Source organism: Lepisosteus platostomus, chromosome 3 (genome assembly GCF_059453375.1).
Source record: "Lepisosteus platostomus isolate fLepPlt1 chromosome 3, fLepPlt1.hap1, whole genome shotgun sequence".
Classification (NCBI taxonomy): Eukaryota; Metazoa; Chordata; class Actinopteri; order Semionotiformes; family Lepisosteidae; genus Lepisosteus; species Lepisosteus platostomus.
Window position 1 is genome coordinate 67,886,137 of NC_142613.1, and position 15,020 is coordinate 67,901,156.

General features: G+C 40.3%; 1 long non-coding RNA gene across 1 annotated transcript; it reads right to left on the reverse strand.

The window, feature by feature from the left end:
• Positions 1-226: 226 nt before the first annotated feature.
• Positions 227-7,175, reverse strand: LOC148675325 (uncharacterized). Its single transcript, XR_015935490.1, has 3 exons — positions 7,033-7,175; positions 5,367-5,514; positions 227-967 (listed from the first exon to the last, which is right to left on the reverse strand). It is a non-coding gene; the product is annotated as an uncharacterized LOC148675325 (long non-coding RNA).
• Between the last annotated feature and the right edge of the window lie 7,845 nt (positions 7,176-15,020).

Below are 15,020 nucleotides of genomic sequence, written 5' to 3' on the forward strand. Positions count from 1 at the left end.
TCAGTCTGTTGATGACAAATGTTAATCAGCACAATTAATTATGTCATTATGCTCAATAGAATGGTTGTGTCCATTTTACAAAATGATTGTTATTTTCCTGATGATGTTCGGGATTTTTCTGACGTTATAATTTTAAGGTTCTTTTGATGTTCAATATATACAGTACATAGGAGCATCCAGCCTGACCATCTGTGGCAGGACGTGCAATGAGATAAAGACAAGTTACTAAATCTGAATATTTTTTTTATTTGGGCTCCACATCGCATGTGGTGCTTTGCCACAGATGCCTTTTGTCCGTCAGCGCTAAACATTTTAATGTGCTAGGGTCCTGTTAGCACAGCAACATCTTTTTCAATAAACAATTAAATGTTTTTACATGTGTAATGTGATTTTGTTACAGTGGGTGTTAATACAAATAAAACCCATTTTCAACTCTTTTTCCAGAAAGAATTTCTACCTTCTTATTTTTTTAATAAATAAATGTCCCTGTACTGATCAAATTAACTCCATAGCCCCCCGTAGCAGAAAAAAAGGCCCAAGGAGCTTTCCATACAGGCAGCATAATTCCCCTCTCCCCCTGTGACATTTCAAAAAGCAGTTTCAGCGGTACCACTCTATCAAATCAGCTCCGTCAGGTATCCTAAAGAAAGGGAAGTAACTCTTTACACTGTACAGTCCTACAATTGTCTCTAGCATCCCCCACCGTCTCGGACCATTTTCCCATGCTATCTGCAACAAATACTGTAACGACAGAGTTCTTTCAGGGCCCTGTGCAGAAGACACAATCCGGGTCGGAGTGAGGAAAACACAGGGGAAAAAGGCATGCAGGAGTCGGGAATGAAAACGGGGGGCATGTCCAAAGTGTGCAGGTGCCCAGGGGAGTGAGTCCCGGGGCAAAAAATCCAGAAGCAGTCCAAACGGGGAATCCAAAATGGGCAAAGTCCAAAGCCGGGCGGTCCATCCGAGACTAGACAGGATAAAAACAGGAACTGGATTGGAACCAGCGGGGAACAGGAACAGAAACAGAAAATAAAACCATAACGGAGCCAGGCGCATCCAGGTCCCGGGATCGCACGATACAGGAATCAATGCAGAGCCCCGAACTGATTGGGAGACTGGCTTTTAAGGTGGGCTGGGAGGAGGCTGAAACGGGGCAGGTGCACAAAATCAAGTCTGAAGTGAAAGAGCCGGACCACCCTTAAGGGGGAGGGACTACAATCGTTACAAATATGGGTCACATTGAACTGTCCAGCCTTCCTTTGTCTTTCTTCTCTGTCCCTCTTTTCTGCATCTGGTTCCACCATGCTCAGTGTCCCCACTCGTCTAATGCTACTTCTGTGAATGGGGGAGGAGTTGATGGGTGCCGAGGCCAACACTGTGTTCCTCACTCTTGTCGTGATTGCTGTCTGCTGTACTGTATGCTCTACAGGGCAGGAAGGTCTTAAACAGGGAGGAGCTCAGCCGTCAGGTATCAGTTCAGTTTCAGCTTATTTGTCATATGTACAAGTGCAATGAAATGCTTATTTGCATGTATGCTCTGATACACAGACATTAAGGAATCACCAAAAACATAAACACAGAACAGCAACAACAACAAGTTAAATAACATACAACTGTTAAAAGAATGTCAGAAAAGCAGTGTGAGAAGAGAAAAAGAACACATCAGTGTGAGTAGCAACTAAGGTTACTGCTGGAAGAGGTGTTAGTGGGGCCAGTAGGAGGCGCTCACCCTGCGGTCCATGTGGGTCCTAATGCCCCAGTATAGTGACAGGGACACTATACTGTAAAAAGGCGCCGTCCTTTGGATGAGATGTAAAACAAAGGTCCTGACTCTCTCTGGTCATTAAAAATCCCAGGGTGTTTCTCTAAAAGAGTAGGGGTGTAATCCTGGCGTCCTGCCCAAATTTCCCATTGACCTTTCCCAAGCATGGCCTCCTAATGATCCCCATCTTGAATTGGCTTCATTACTCTGCTCTCCTCCCCACTGAGAGTTGGTGTGCGGTGAACGTACTGGTGCACTATGGCTGCCGATGCATCATCCACGTGGGGCTGCACACTGGTGGTGGTGGTGGAGGGGAGTCCCGTTTACCTGTAAAGCGCTTTGAGTGGAGTGTCCAGAAAAGCGCTATATAAGTGCAAGCAATTATTATTAATAGTAGTAGTAGTAGTAATATCGATGTACTGTAGTAATGTAGATGAGTTTAGTCAGTGGCCGGGGTAGAGTTCAATAATCTGACAGTTTGTGGGAAGAAACTGTCTCTGAATCTGGACCGACAAGCTCCTCTTAGGAAATGCTTCAAGCTGATTGCCTGTCACAGCCTTTGTTATATAAGCAGCAAAAGGAAATGCGTTGTATTTTTGGAACGTTGCTCTTGTCAGGAGGAGCCTGGATCCCAGGACATGATCAATGTCACATTATGCACTCACAGTAGAGCTTTGTCCAGGCCACTAGACTTGAACCTCCCCACGTCCCTACTTGTCCACACCAGACTCGCTGACGATCCTTTCCAATCGCGAGATGTTACCTTGATACATCACTAGGACTTCACCCCACTGCTGGTGAGTACACCTGAGATGTCACTCATAACACCTCCTTCTCTTGGTTCAATTAACATCGGCAAGGTCCTGTGAGGTCATCTGGCCTATAATCAATGACCTTTACCCTCGTCCACAGGTTGCTGTGACCTGGCATTTGTTATCCAGTTGAACATGGCAGTGCGAAAACAATCACAAACACGAAATATGAGTATGTTGCTGAGGTGTAGGGATTCATGTTCTCTCAGAACCTGTCTTATCTTTGCCAGATTGTGCTTGGCAGTAACATTTTGCCAGATTAGAAACTGATGACTATGAACACCCCAGACAGCAAGCAATAGTGTGCCGACTTAGTTTAGCCTTCAACATGATCATTTAAGTTATATCTGTGTTTTGTTTTCTTGCCTTTCACCTGATATTCAACAGGTTAAAACATCTAAATCTGCTGTGCCTAATCAATTCTCACTATCCATCTATTTTCTAAACTCTTCATCTAATTCAGAGTTGTGGTAGAGCTGGAGTATCTCTGAACACTAGAGAGGTGATTTTGTGCTTATGTAAAAATAAAAATCAGTCAAGTGCACCATGGTCAGGCATTATGATCATTGAATTAAACTGATACTAAAAACTCTTAATGAATATCCAAAATTTGTATACAGTATATTGATTCTCTAATGACATAAATAGAGTGATAAGTTTATTTATGCTCAGAGTACTTCTGTGAAAGTGTTATAGGAACATTGTCTATAAGTGTCTATAAGAACGTTGTCTATAACAGTGGAACATACAGGCCCAACATTTTAAAAGATGCAAGATTCAGAATAGAATATACAAAAACAAATTGCCCTTACACTTAGCTGTAAATACAAACAGTATTTTTATAACATTACATGTACAATCATAAAACCAGTGATTCAATCAGCTAGATGTCTTCAGAATACATCATTAATTTAAATCTACCAGGTGAAAGGCAGCTGAGCAACGACATTTTGTAGGAAACAAAGAACATATTTAAAGGTACAGATTTACCAACTGAGAATAAAGACAGGGCTTTCAGACTAGTGCTGTTCTTTTTTTTTTAATAAAAGAAAATGCACTTCAGTGCTGCGATGGCTTTGGAAATATTTGGCCTCAAATCTTTTTTTTTCCTAGATCCGATAACAAATGGTCCCCAAATGAAAACAGCAATTTCTAAGGCTTGTTAGAAATATGAAAATTGTTGCAGCACAGTAGGGGGCTCATGTTGATGAGCAGGTGGCAGATAAGAAAAGGTTGAGCCCATTTCAGTGGGTGTCCCTGAAATCACGTGCCATGTGGACAGATGTGTGTTCTGGGGTCCTTTTCCAATCTTTTCTGCCAAGCCTGTTTTTGTAATGTACTAATTTATACATCTCTGTTCTTTATTATGTTAGTATTGCTCACAGATATAAACTTGTTTTTTTTTTAAATGCTTTAATTTCTTTTTGCTTTTGCTGTTGGAAGTTTATGATGCAAATATCTAGCTGACAGTTTGCAGTATGGCGTATCGGTAAGACATCTCTTGAAAACGATCAGGATGAGTTTCTCAAGGTAATTTGGCACTGTGCATTTTTAACAGGAGTAGATACTAAGTATTGTTACTAATGTGTAAAGAAGAAACAAAAAGCAATTACAATTACAACCAAGAGGAGGTGTGAGGTAGTGAGAGGTGGCTTTGTGAGAAAGCTGGCTGCTAAATGAATAAGCCTGTGAAATGAGGCCCGGCTACTCTGAATGAGTAATTAGCACTGAGAGGGAGTGAAAATCCACATGAGGGAAAGGAGCTGTCAGGATAGGCTCTGCGTGAAATTGGCCACGCCTCTAGGCTAATAAAGAAGCTTATAAGAATATTTGAAAGGATGAGGGTATTAGCCGGCGTTTGGGTTCCAATTTGGAAAGGAGGCAAGTGAGAACTCTGGAAGGGATGTTCTCATTAGAAATGCACTGAGCTGGTTTGCAGGGCCTGTGGGACTCACTGGGTTAGGGAGGCCTGAGAAAATACTGATGTTCAGATTATACTCCGCGGTCTTACAGGTGCACTGATGGACTGCATGGTGGTTTGTTCAGCAGGGTCAGTAAGTTGCTGAGGAACAGAGCTGAAACAGCCTGGAGTTTGGCAACATCGATTGGCAAAATAGCAGCGTACCTTCACTCCACACAGCTGAGAAGGAGGAGTACAGAGGGCAGAGGATGAGTCTTGAATACTCAGTGTGTCCTACCATCCGCAGATAGATGGGCAAATCTCTGAGTGAAATGAGTGAAACCCAAACAAGGCTGCTGCTGGCTACAGAGAGCCATCCATGGCCAAATGGGATCAAGTGGGTTTGTTTGTCAAAACACTGTCTTGTAAACAGTATTTAAGTAATTGGTGATGACAGAGTGAAGTGAACTGGGTGACATGGCGCAAATATGAATGATGTACTGCGTGGTGATCAATCAAGACAAAAAAGTGAGTGTAATGAGTTGTGTGAGAAGCGTAAAAAATCTAGTGAAGACCAGTGGGAGAGTAGTCCTTCCTAGGAAGGGATCAATGTGAGATATCTGATACCAGAGGGGTTTTGAAAGATAGATGGAAAGACAATTTGCTTACATTGCTAAAAATGAAGGGGGCATGCTGGCAGTGTTGGTCTTCAGGTGGCAACTGTGCTGGCACTGTTGCAGGAGGCCATTCTAGCCCATACGGTAGCTGGAAACTAATTGATCCAAGGGTCTCATTCAGTCATTCCTCAAAGAAAAACCAGGGAATGTTCTGTAATAACTCTGCCCTTTTGGGTTAAGACATGCCTCCTTTTCTTGGTTTTAAATGCACTTACCCAGGGTCTCCATGTGTATTCTCTGGTCAGTGATTCTCTGTTCATTCTAAAGACATCCGATTTGTTTCGGTCAATGCCTTTTGAGGATTTTGAATAATTGTATCAGGTGCCCTTGGCCTTCTGTTCAAGACGGTTCGGTTCTTTCAGCCTGTCAGAGGAAGAAGAGGAGGACATTCCCTTAAGCCGTGGAATGAATTGCATTGCTCTTCATTTGACTGGTTCCAGATCAACAATATCTCTTATGTGGTGATCAAGCTTTAAACTACACATCCCGACATTAGCATCTTTCAATCTTACTGTATATATCTGTGGTTACATGTAAAGTAATGTCTTCCTAATGAGTAAATGAAGCATGCATAAGATGGAAAGATGCATGGATTTGTATTTTCTTAATTCCCTAATGTCATATGTCACTAAAATTTCTTTTATCTATTACTCTCTAACAAGAACGTGCTCTTGTTAATTGCTGAACAGGGGAAATATGAATAAATGTGCAATTGTCATAAACTCCAAAGGAGGTTACCAATTGATTAGTGTTTAATTGGCGGAGCAGTGGCACTGTGGCTAAGGTTCTGCACTGATGGCTGAAAGGTTGCTGGTTTGTATCCTGTGGCCGGCAGTGGAATCCTACTGTTAGGCCCCTGAGCAAGGCCCTTAACCCCAACTGCTCCAGGGGTGCTGTATAAATGGCTGACCCTGTGCTCTTGCCCCAAGCTTCTCTCCCTGTCTGTGTGTCTCATGGAGAGCAAGTTGGGGTATGTGAAAAGACAAATTCCAAATACAAGAAATTGTATAGGGCTAATAAAGTGATCTTATTATCTTATCTCTTGATGACATAAGAGTTGCTTGAATATTTGGAAGTGCTACAATCTTTCATTTAAAGCTTTACAGTCTCTCAGATATTGTTTGTTTTTAAATCCTGTTTAGATTTTTTTCCAGTTAAACTTCAGACAAATACTATTTTTATTCAAAATCCATTCAACGTGATGCTACAGTACGCACAGGTCTAGCAAGTAATTGAATGAGAACACAAAACTGTTGTAACAATTATTTAGCACAGGGTGCATGCAGTTAAAAGCAAAGTGTGAGAGTGCGTGACTGCACACAGCAGGTGTTCTTCTGCACATCTACACAGATGTCTCAATATAGTTACTGCCACAGACATTCACGTGTTGACAAATAATGTGATTGATTAATCGCAGAAGCAACCTTTTGCAATTGAAAGAGAGGAAAAAAAATTGGTAACCAAGAATTCAGCTTGGCAGCATTTCGTACATGCAAAGAAAACCTCAAAAAAGCAAACCAAAATCAAGAAACAGCCACAGGGTTCGTGTCGCTGAATGGAAATCACCTGTGTCGGAGCGGCACTTCCTGTATTCCTGTACACAGAGCGCTGCACCTGTTGTTCGGCAAGAACAAATCAGTTGACAAAATCTCAACTCCTCTGCTGTCAGATGTACCCACTTCTGTTCCATTCATTAACATTTTTACTGACTCAGATGGCCAAAGGCCTGTTAGTTTCACTCCGGTACACAAAAACCCCAATCGCAGCAAAAAAAAAAACATAGACCCAGAAATACTAACTAACTTCGCTAACCACAGCCGTACAGTGAAGTCACTGGGGATTTTTGGATTGTTGTTGCTTGACACCCACGGTTCTACTTACTCTTTCAGAGAATACATAGCCACCTGCTTTCATTGTGGAAGGCAGCTTTGGCTCGCAGCAGGGGGCTATTGAGACGGCCGAGCAGGCAACATGTTTCAGCAAGTTTGTTTGAAAACCTGCACCCGGACAGAGCACCATTTGGAGAGGAAGAAGCAAAAACCGAGCTGACAAACACACGCCTACACAACATAGCTCGTTAGGCCAGGCTCTTTTTTTAAAGAACACAGAGGGCTTTTTTTAGAGGATTAGAGTGCAAGTTAATTGGAAATTTGCTTTCGCGTGAACGTTACCGTTTGGTTTGTGTTGCACAGGTACACGCTGTTGGTCTTCATTATAGCAGCAAGAATGCAATTGGCAGGGAGCAGCCCATAAATCACAATTTTCCACTGTCCCTAATGAAGAATTGACCAAACACTCAATTTCATACTGAATTCTATTCCCAGTATTGCTCATTAAATGGCTGAGAAATGTTACCTTTCTGGATTATAGACATATTGAACATCATAAAAGATACGAACAAAGAGACCAGACAGGGAACACACTCTACAGACCACGAAGAGCCTGATAACTGAGGAGCACAGCCATTGTTTCCTATGCTGTAGGATTCATAAACCTTATGGACATCAAAAGAGTTAGGCGTTATATTCAGACATAAAACTGAAATTCCTGTTTTTGGAATCCCCAGGGCGAAAGCTAAATTTCAGAAGTCATATTAAAAAATGTTCTTATGGGAATCATCACATAATATATTAATAATAGTTATAATCATTTAAAAAGGTGATGGTAAGAGAAATACAGACATCACAAACATGTTCATGTTCATGTAAAAAACACATTCCCACTCTTGAGGCCTTGATGTTTTTTTATTTTGTAGTATCTGTTGTGCTATGTACTGAAATCACCAACTTACATCCATGTACAGTACATGAGGTTCCAAGCCATTGTCATTGAATGGTCACTTAAGCAATTGACGAAGTCCAACACAGTGTGTGTACAGTACTGTATGTATATATATATATTGAATCAAAGCTTTAACACACTCAACAACACCAAATTTCAAGTGTGCCTCTTCCCGAAACAATGGAAAAATTGTTAGTCCAACAACTGTCCCAACCAACCAATTTACATAATAACATAGAAAGGTTACCAGTGAGAGGACAGCGTTTGTCATATTAAGCTCACTTGGTAGTCAGTAGTTAATTGATCCAAGGATCTCATCCAGCTGCTTCTTGAAACAGGGCAGGGTATAGGCTTCAAACACATGGCGGGGTGTATTTTTCTGTACTCCAACAACCCTTTGGGTGAAGAAGTGCCTCTTGTTCTCTGAAGCCGGGCTGTAAAGGTGAGAGTGGCCAATCTTAACCAGTAGATTACCAGAGAGTGTAGAGTGTAGACTGCTGCTGTCATTCACCCAATGGTTGCTAGGTACCAGGGTAGAGGGACACTGCAGATATCTCTCTGTCATATTACAACACCCACTAACGATTTCCTTTGTGGTCACAGGTGGAGAAGCCCATTTGCACCTGACAGCTGTAATATTTGGTCCACCTTGTTTTGGTTTAGAGAAGGCAAGTGTCTCATGCCTGTAATGAGCTGTCTAAAATAAAAAAATGTGTGCAGAGCAATCTGTAATTGCAAACCACATTCAGATCGTACTGGTTATATCTATTTGAACGGTTATACAGGTGACAGGTTTGGGGAGTTATTAACCAGGTTAATGTGTTCATACTGAAGTGGTCAATAGGAGGTGTTAAAAGCCTTCTCACAACCTTATTCATTCCTTTTCATTACAATGATTTATGTAACATCAAACCCTAGGCTATGTTTTCACTGCATGGAACGGCATTTTTTAAGACAAACAAATTTCAATCAGGCACGTTCAGAAGGAACATTTTGTGCTTTTGGGCCAAATTCTTAGGGCTGTATTTTTAATGCAATGGCTGCACTAAATATTTAAAAATACTCTTGGTGTACGCCCTATGAATTATATATATCAATTTATTTGTAAATCTGTTGTGCTTTTCATATTTAAAATTACTTCATGATAATTGACTAATACTATAAATGCACTCCAGGGACAGCACTAAAATTGGCAATATTTACTGATACTCTTTCCTGTACAAAAAAAACAGAACCAATTCCATGAAGAGAAGAACCAACCATAAATGTCTTTATACTGTACACATCCATGATTGATCCCATATTACTTCTATTTCAGCCATGAAAAGCAGGAACTCATGCGATATTCAACAGCAGATTCTGCTGCTGTCGAGTCATGGAAAAGATTGCTGTGTACACGAGGAGGTTTAGTACATTTTTATAGAAACATCGCTACAGAAAATGGCAAGTCCCCTGAAATACGTGTAGGTGGGTGAGGAGGATACAGCCTACCATCTTGTCAGTAGCAGTCACTGCCCACTCCAAATGTGTAGTAAACTATGAAGATATTTGCCCAAGACCAAAACGGTACACTTGTCTTTCTACAGCAATGCGCTTGACACCCACACACTGCCAGAGAAGCACAGATGACACGCCCAATACAGAAGTGAACAGCCAATATGTGCTGTAGGTACACCTATATGGATCACAGCAATAAGCTTCCAAATAGTGTAATTTACTTCAATTACTGTTTTTACTTCAATCACTTCGATGTGTCTTCGAGAAGTTGCGCTTGTAACTCAAGAAATAAAACTCGAGGATCGTGGAGTGAATGTGGCGTGTTTTTTTTCCCACTGTTTCCACACTTCGGCGACGTTCTTAAGGGACGCTCGTCGCCCTGCTGTCATAGTACAAACCCGAAAGCACTCGAGGGGAAAACACCTGGGTGGGAGAATTACGAGGCAAAGGAGATAAAGACCACATAACAGCTTTTACCATATTTTTTCACATCTATGAGGCTAAACCCTCCCGGAAGATTGGTTACACCTGCTATTTCTGGCTCAGCTAGTTTCCGGGGTTAAACGCTGACGTTTCTCAGAATTTTTGTTTTTCATGGCAGTCTAGTAATGACCCAGTTTTTTTTCTTCCTATCACTTTCAAAATGGAATTAAACTAAAAAGGGGGGATTATATTTTCCCCACAATTATTATTCCGCTTATTAAAGTAAAAGTGACTTTTCTGAACTGTGGGAATAGCGAAAACATCAGTCCAATTTTCTTGTATTTAGTTTATTGTTTAAAAAATATTTCTATTTCCTAAAAATCACCCTTCAAGTCCCCTCAAACAATTCAGCTTTACTAAACACAACGTATATTTAATACGTATATGCTCTGATAAAGTAGCAAAACTTTTGATTCATCGAGGCGTTACATACAGTATACTGTTTCTGCCCACTTCCTTGGGCATTTGAAATGAGTACATTTTATCTCTGTGTGTCTTGTATTCTCTGTATAACTTTCACTTTTCTCCATTATCCCACAAAACAGTGAACAGGATGCTTGCGTGGTATCCCCTTTAAAACACGTTTTATATTCCTAATTAATCCATATGGAGAGTGGTTTTGCTTTATTTTACCCCCTCAAGGTTAGCAACATGAGACTTTGTGAACATAATACAAGAAATACTCTGCTGCTCCTTAAGGGCAGTGACTGCCTACATCAAGACAGGTGTCCAGAGTAGAACATTTCTTGAAGGGGAGAGAATAATTTAAGGCTCATGTTCATTCTATTGTCCTTGTAGTATAGTGCTTGGAAAAGCAGACTGTAATATGCTATTACAAAAGCAGGCTGTGAAGCACAGTAAGATGACTATAAAGCAGTAGACTCCAAACCCCATCCTGGAAAGCTGGTTTGCCTGCATGTTTTCAATCCAACCCACTTCAGGTTCTAATAGGCTTAATTAGGTGGATTTAGCAACTTCAAGTGAAGGTTTTTACAGCACATTTAGCAATCTAAATGGTCACAACTTTAGGAGTTCAGTGTAAAAAGAAAACATTTGTAAAGAACCCAAAATAAAATGTTAGAGTAACAATCTTCCAAAAATATTTTTGTCTTCAGTTTTAGTGCCAGGTGACACATCTAATCTAAAAGCACCATTACACCTTTAATGCTAAGGCAACATATAGAAAGCAGAAAGATACAGTAATTGTACAAAAGACAGGCTGTGTACAGGCTGAAAGCAATGTTTCTGTGAGTATGAATGCTCATGTAATCACATGTTTAAAATACAGATGGGGGAAGTCACAATAGTTTTTTATTTGACAGCTTTTTACATAGTGGTAACAACTTTTCATTTAATTGTATTTTTCTAATTCAAGTGAAGCTCGTGTCTCGAATACCATGTCATTCATTAAAGACAGAATACGAGAGCTCTGGTGGCTGAAACACTTACACAAACAGTCTGGAAACAGGGATATTAAGGCCTTCCTGTATATTAATGAGTCAGTGATATTTATGCAGAGACATGGCACTTGTAATTAATCATTAATATTCACAATGCTGTATCTGGCATGTGCACCACCAGCTCCAGTTTAAGAGTGAAGTAAAAGAAGAAAAAAAACAAATCAGCCATCTGTATGTCCATACGCTACGTCACCCAGTTCCAGAAGAGAGAAGCAATGTAGTTTGGCTGCTGTAATAGGACTAGGACTTAAAATCTGTATACATTCCACAGACAAGATTACTTTTTTGGCCATATACAATTTCTTGTATTAGGAATTTGTCTTTTCACATACCCCAGCTTGCTCTACATGAGACACACAGACAGGGAGAGAAGCTTGGGGTCAGAGCACAGGGTTTAGGGGCCTTGCTCAGGGGCCCGACAGAGTAGGATTCCTCTGCCAGCCACGGGATACAAACCAGCAACCTTCTAGCCACAGGCACAGATCCTTAGCCATAGAGCCACTGCATCACCAGCTACAGTCATTTCACCTCCTCTTTTCTGTTGAACTGTCACTTAATCAAATCTCAGACTCTGTACTATCACAGGTGCAAATGCACAACAGCCTGAGACACATATATATTTAGTAAGTTCTGATCAGTGGCTTAGTGGAACGTCTGGACACTGATCTGGCAGAGCCCTCTCCATGTTTTACAGTACATTGCACTTTAGCCTTTAATGAGGTTCACCTGGGTGCTCCCTACCAGCCACCTGTTGCAAGTCATGCGGAACAACTGCTGAAAAGAAGAATGAGGGTAACTGATGTGTGTTATTTTTGTTTCCAGGGGAGCTGTTACTCTGTTGTACAGTGTCGTCAGTGTGAGTTTTTTTGTTTGTTTTGCAAACTGTCAAAACTGTCCTTTTCAAGGTTTTTGTATTGACTTTGTCAGTGCAGTAATGCTTTTGAGGATCTGTTAACGTCGGATAATAACGTGATAATACAGCGGACAACACAAAAAAAGTCCATGAAGAGCAAAATATGTGGGTCAAAATAGAATGAGAATAATATTATGTCTTGAGAGCAAACATCTGCAAGGAATCTTTTTACTAGCTGAAAACAGTTGCTTTAAAGGAAAGGAAGAAGTAACAATAACACTGAAGGAAAGAGAGGGCACTCCTGCTTCACTGAGAAACACCACAGAATTAGGAAGCACCTGAAATCACGATGTCCCTTTTAAAATTAGATTTTGCGCCATTTACCAATATCAGTGTTGTATTTGTAAAACAAAATTACCTTAGGCCTTCAACAAACATTGGAATTTGTTTAATAACTGACATTGGAATAACATGTGGGTAGCTGTGTCAGCATGCGTAGGCTGCAAAGGAACGAGTAATAGGTTTATTTAAAAAATAATTAAATTAACTAGAATTCACACTGCACAAAACTCTTTGTGAAATATTAACTGTTTTAGTATCTTAACATTGATAACTTGTTTCATTTTGACACCATAGCTCTTCCTTCGTGGATATAAACACTGAAGCAGCTCTGACTGTTCTGAGCTGAGGCTTGTCGTCGTAAGAAGTTTGTTGTGTTTTTATTCTCGTTTTCACACTGCCGTCTCTTGTACAGGTGATTGCCCTCCAGTCGAGCAGAGCTTTGTGATCTGAAAGCCCAGCTCTAGTGTCGTGGCCCCAGGGGAAATCATCCCTGACATTGGAGCTGAGGTTGGCGGGAGGGACAGGTGAGAGACCCCAGACAGGGAGAACCCACAACACCTGCTCAGCCCATCTTTCACGTTATTAAACCTCCCCTGGGGGGGGGGGGGCAGATATAGCTAAGGTCAAGATGTACAAGGCATCAACAACCAGCAGGCTGCCTAAGCCATCAGTGGCAAGAAAACTAGCAGTCAAGAGAAGGCAAGGTGAAGTCGCACGTTAGCAGGCTGCCTCCATAGAGCACAACTGATCAGCTGTTAGCAAGGAATTTGGAACCAGGAGAAACAAACACAATGAACCTGAAGCCTACGACTGACGGAGAACCAGAGGGTTGTCTGCTTATAATGGCATCCCTTTTTTTTTGCAGAATATTTCTATTTGATCCACTCAAAGTAGCATTTTCATGACGTTTCAGTGTAATAAATCTTTTCATTGTTTACTAGTTTCTACCTTTCCTTAACCATGTCAACTAATTAATAAATGCATTAACGTTTTACAGGTACCTACTTTTTAAGAAACCTGCTATCCCTCTTAAACATACATGAATGCACAACAGAAAGCATGATTTTATTTTGTTTCACAAAACAGAAACATAAAAATATCTTTGGTCAAATATATTGTCCTTCTATATTATATTATCTCTATATCCTTATAAGCAGCCTGTTGTGGTCTTTCTCTTGTGACTTCATCATATTACGAGAACCACTATTATCCATCTATTCACTATCAGAAATCCACTTGTTTATCATTAAGGTCACAGCAACCCAGAGTTTATCCTGGATCCACAAGGCACAAGGCAGGGCTGCACCCAGGATGGAACACCAGTGCATCTCAGAGCACAGAAGGAGGCAATTTAGAGACCAATTAATCTAGCCAGCATGTCTTTGGAAGGTGGGAAGAAACCAGAGGAATCATTGAAAAGCCACACAAATTAAGACTGTTAGCCCGTTTAACAAGATGTTAACCCAAATATAGTCCAGTGTTTTTTTTGTATACAGTATACTTGTATTGTGTTAAGCACAATATTCTATTTTAATTGCCATTATAGATTTTTGATCTTATTAAATAAAACAGCAAATACAGCAAATGAAAGCAAAAACCAGTAAGTTTAATGTTTTCATAAAATTGTATGTTTAACTTCATTATCTCTATGCATTTGTATATTTTAATGAGTAGTTATTTCTCTATAATGGATAGTGACTTAGAAGGGTTCACGTTGTGTTCAATGAATGCAGCATATCTGCATTTTTTATAGCTGTCAATGCTGAAATTTGTAGGATATGCTGTTGCTCAGAAGAATCTAGCTGCTGTGTCACTTAATGAAAGGTCACAAATATTCTGTTTATTTTCTTCACACTAAACTCAACTGGACAAATAGATCACTTTACAATTTACAAAAATTACAAATTAACTTTTGTATTTTATTTAATGGTCATTTTGTAAAACCCTTTACAGGGTTCTAACTTTTTTTATTGTAAATAGATTTACCATGTTATTACAAACACTGTAAACAATTCTACAAAATATTACTAAATGTTTAGCGATGTTACCTTAGGAGAATAAACAAGCAAACAAACAAATGGAAGCATACAGTACATGCATAAGGTTACTTGGATTGAAATCTATCACCTGCAACTTCACATTTAAAAGTACAGTCCATAATAATCGTGTTTCATGCTTGTATTTACATCACAGCATAACATTATGATTGAAGATGCATCTGGTATACATAAAGCTTTCACGGCATACCAGCACGGGAGCTTTTAGTTCAAATTAACAACTCGTCAATGTGCAAGAGGTTAGTGCAGTCATTTTGATTTGACTGTACAGTCTTCAAAGCATGAAGTTTCAGAAAAGTGATACTATCTTAAAACACCATCTTAAAAGAAGGTTCTGCTGAAAGTTCCCAGGTGGGATGTGAACCAAGCTGTCACTCTGCCTGTCCATGTGAGATG